This window comes from Schistocerca nitens, chromosome 1 (assembly GCF_023898315.1).
Source record: "Schistocerca nitens isolate TAMUIC-IGC-003100 chromosome 1, iqSchNite1.1, whole genome shotgun sequence".
In the NCBI taxonomy this organism is placed as follows: Eukaryota; Metazoa; Arthropoda; class Insecta; order Orthoptera; family Acrididae; genus Schistocerca; species Schistocerca nitens.
The window spans coordinates 583,240,977-583,244,762 of record NC_064614.1 but is presented as its reverse complement, the minus strand read 5'-3'; the positions used below and the strand labels follow the sequence as shown (position 1 = coordinate 583,244,762).

Genomic DNA, 3,786 nt, shown 5'->3' with positions numbered 1-3,786 from the left:
GAATAATTCCAGAAACTGTGGCGATATTTTCAGGCGTAACTGCGGTTTGCTTGCGGCCAACATGCCTCACTAGTCCATCAGTCACGCTGCCTGTTCGTTGAAATTTTGCGAAGAGTGTACGAATGGTTTTCGCATCGGGTCCTTTTGGAACATTAAATTGTGCTTGAAAACTTCGCCTTGTTGCCGAAGGACTCTCTTCTAACCTGTGGTACTCTAGCACTAGAAAAACGCGTTGTTCAGTGGAGTACATGGTTTTAATCTCTTCCTTCGGTACGCTAACCTCCTTTCACGTTTCAATAGTGGAACTGATCGCTCTGGGCTTCGGATCACTATTTATAGTAGGCATTACGTATGGCGATTACAGCGCCATCTGTTAGCAGCTTTTGTAACTATTATTTCAAACTGCTGTATAAACTTCTTACACCTTTCACAATAAACATACCGTTTACTGCATTCCTCTATCGATCTTTGTTTTCGAGATATTTAATTTTGAAATCAGGGAGTCCTTTTCTGGACACCCTGTACCTATTTTGTATAAGTCGTAAATGAATGGTTGCCACTATTAAAGCTCCAACAATTATATTGTGCAGCAGCTTCTGTTTCTTTAGTCGTATCCTTATAGTTATTTTATTCCGCGGAGGGTCCCTCGCATTTCGACCGCCTATTCTACTAGGTACATGTGTTCCTAGTGCATGGTCAATTGTTCTTCTAAATCTGAGCCCAGTTCTTTATGTCTAAGGTTGCAAGTATTGGCACGTTTGTGTAGAGATTTTCAATGCCAGTTTAAAGTCCATAAAAAGACCATATGACCCACCAAATTTCCAACAGTACTTAGTCAAATTTCTGCAAGGCATGTTGAAAAAATCGTTTGTTTTCCATAATAATTATTCTGTTACTAATAGTCAAGGTTTAGTTAATAAAATTAAAGACGTTCACTGTGACAGAGATACGAAATTAATTTCGTATGACATTAAAAATCTCTGCACAGACGTGCCAGTACTTGCAACCTTAGACATAGTAGAAAAAATTTACGTTCATTCAATAAAGACTTACCTGATGAGCAAATCACGAAGTTTATGAACTTACTTCGTACCGTAGTGAAATACAATTATTTTGAGTTTAATGGAAAGCTATGGGAAACCCCTTAGTAGGAATCCTTGCAGATGTATTCATTAATTCCTTAGAAGTAAAATTTTTCATTAGTTTCTCAGCATCAGCTGTAGGCATTCTTTCATACGCTAGAAACGTCGACGACATCTTGATCACTTACAAAGGGCCTAATGACGGTATTGATCGCCTTTTCAAAATTTTTAACGAGTTTCATGAAAATATTTTTTTCACTTGTGAACTTGATAATGAGTTCCGGCAGTTAAAATTTCTAGCTCTCACTCGTACGATAGTAGACGACCAAATTAGTTTCCATATATTGAAAAAAGAAAACATTTCTGATCAAATTATACCTTTCATTTCAGTACACCCACATTCTTATAAGAAAGCTTTTTTTCATTCAGCTATCCACAGAGCCACCTCCACCCCTCTTTCTAGTGAAAATCTAAAATCTGAAATCTGTCTGATTAAACTATTGCAGTCAATAATGGCTATGACACTTCCATAGTAGATAATATTTTTAGTAGTAAAACCAATAAGAGAATCTTCACCTTAGACATTTCTAATAATGAACCTAATGAAAAGAAAAAAGTTTCCCTATACCATTTCTGTGTCCAGTTTCTTACAAAATATAGCGTCTGCTTCAAAGTAAGTATAACTGTAGAGTAGCATTTTCCACTATTAATTCTTTAAAAAATAACATCATACCTAACTTGGAACCTACACTTTCCCTTTTAATAAACTCGGGTGTTTATAAAATTATTTGCAACGATTGTCCCGCCATTACATAGGGCAAACAGGCCGAGCTATTTCGATAAGATACAAAGAACACCTTCTACAGAAAAATGGCATCAATGTTCCAATGCTCATAATTCAACGTTCACCGATCATTTATTAATCACAGAGCATAATCCTAAAGATTTAAAAGACGTCCCGATCTTGCACTCAGAGAAAAAAGGCTTTAGGCTTAACATCTTAGAAGAGCTAGAAATTTTTAAACACTTATCTCTGAAGGACGGTTTCATTCTTAACGAACAGTTGCAATCAAGCAACAAAAAATTTTTTCAAGGTATAGAGTCGCTAATTAAAATTGCCTGAAAGGGGATAGTCTCCTCAATGTAGTCTCCTCAACATCGTCTTTCCTTCGAATCTTACGTTTTATCTGTATATTACCTGAACTGTGTTTTCTTTTGCAAAAAAGACTGTTACATAATGTTGCAACTTTCATGCTCTGGTTCCTATTTGTTACCAGTAATATTTAAAATTGTCTTTGCAATGCCTCATTTACTTTTAAGTTATTTGTATTTCGATTACTTCCAGCTAGGTTGCGCGGATCTGCTTTCGTGTCCACTTCGTGGCTGCCTCGACGTGATAGCCGTCTAGTCTGACGGTAGCGGCTGTATTATGCCGCTCTTGGCCCTAAGTGCCTTCCGGTTGTCATTATATCCGACCGAGAATTTTATCTGGTTTACAATTATACTTCTACATTTTAGTTTTTATTCCTGTGACATTCTGTGTGACTAGAGCACTTGTGATCAGACGTTTTAAACCATGGTGTATAAGTACATTCTGTTTGTACGTGATTTATGGAAGTAATGCTATTAAGTGTATTTTATTTCAATCTATGTCATTATACTTTTAGGTATTCCATGTAACTTTTTATTCTGATGAAGACTGCCCTAGCGTAATCGAAGCCGTGGTCAATTGACAAAATTTTGTGCAAGCGAAGTGGCTGTATATACGTTCTGTAACTCTTAAGATACAATTAATTTTTGTCAACCAGCGATATTCTTATTCTTTTATTTTCTTTCGATGTCTTTTTTCCCCTACGTAGTCTACTCTGTACCCCATGTGTCTGTTTCTCGTCATTGTGGCACTTATTTCTGTCACTGATGACGTCACAATGTAATCTTCATGTAACGAGGGAAAAGTTATGTCATCGGGAGTTGGATAAGGTCAGTCGTTTCAGTTTTCTTGCGAATTTTGACAAAAATACTTCTTCTCGATTCTATGTAACGTGAAAAACTGTTGGACGTAGGTTTTTGAAAACACAGTGTTAAGTTGTTCTGTCGTCTACGGTACTTGCGTTTTCATTTTTTTAAGATACGCAGCATAAAAAAGAATCCATTTTCATTCTTTTCAGCACATTAACTTGAGCGGACCTGAAGTGGTGATGTTCAGCGACGCTGCTGTGTCGACCGTGTGGCCTAACGGATAAGGCGTCGGACTTCGGATCCGAAGATTGCAGGTTCGAGTCCTGTCACGGTCGATGAGATTTTTCTTTCACAATTTCGCTTAATTTTCTTCAGCTTCTCACATTCGTTCAAAATTACCACTGTGTCATGATTCTATTCCCCATACGAAGAGGTGATATTTTACGTTCGACGCTTTAAGTGATGAGTAATAAAGGTCTCTTAGCGGTATGAAACAAGACTACGCAATAAACAGTCACTATATAGTTTTCGTTCAGAAATGTGTTTCAGGTTGAAATGATGCCGTCAGGACCGTATTTTTAACATGTTCCGACATAGATATCGCAAGCTCGATGGTACTGCGCTGTTATCGGTTCTTCATGACGCGTAGATAAGATAAATGCACAATAAAATTTTTGCACCGAACTGCTCCACAACACAGTGCGACTGATCTCGGCGGAGGTTCGAGTCCTCCCTCGGGTATGGG

The 3,786-nt window shown here is 37.6% G+C and overlaps 1 non-coding gene across 1 annotated transcript; it reads left to right on the top strand.

Annotated features, from left to right (window-relative positions):
• Positions 1–3,303: 3,303 nt before the first annotated feature.
• Trnar-ucg (transfer RNA arginine (anticodon UCG)) lies at positions 3,304–3,376 on the top strand. Its single transcript has one exon. It is a non-coding gene; the product is annotated as a tRNA-Arg (tRNA).
• The last annotated feature ends 410 nt before the right edge of the window (positions 3,377–3,786 follow it).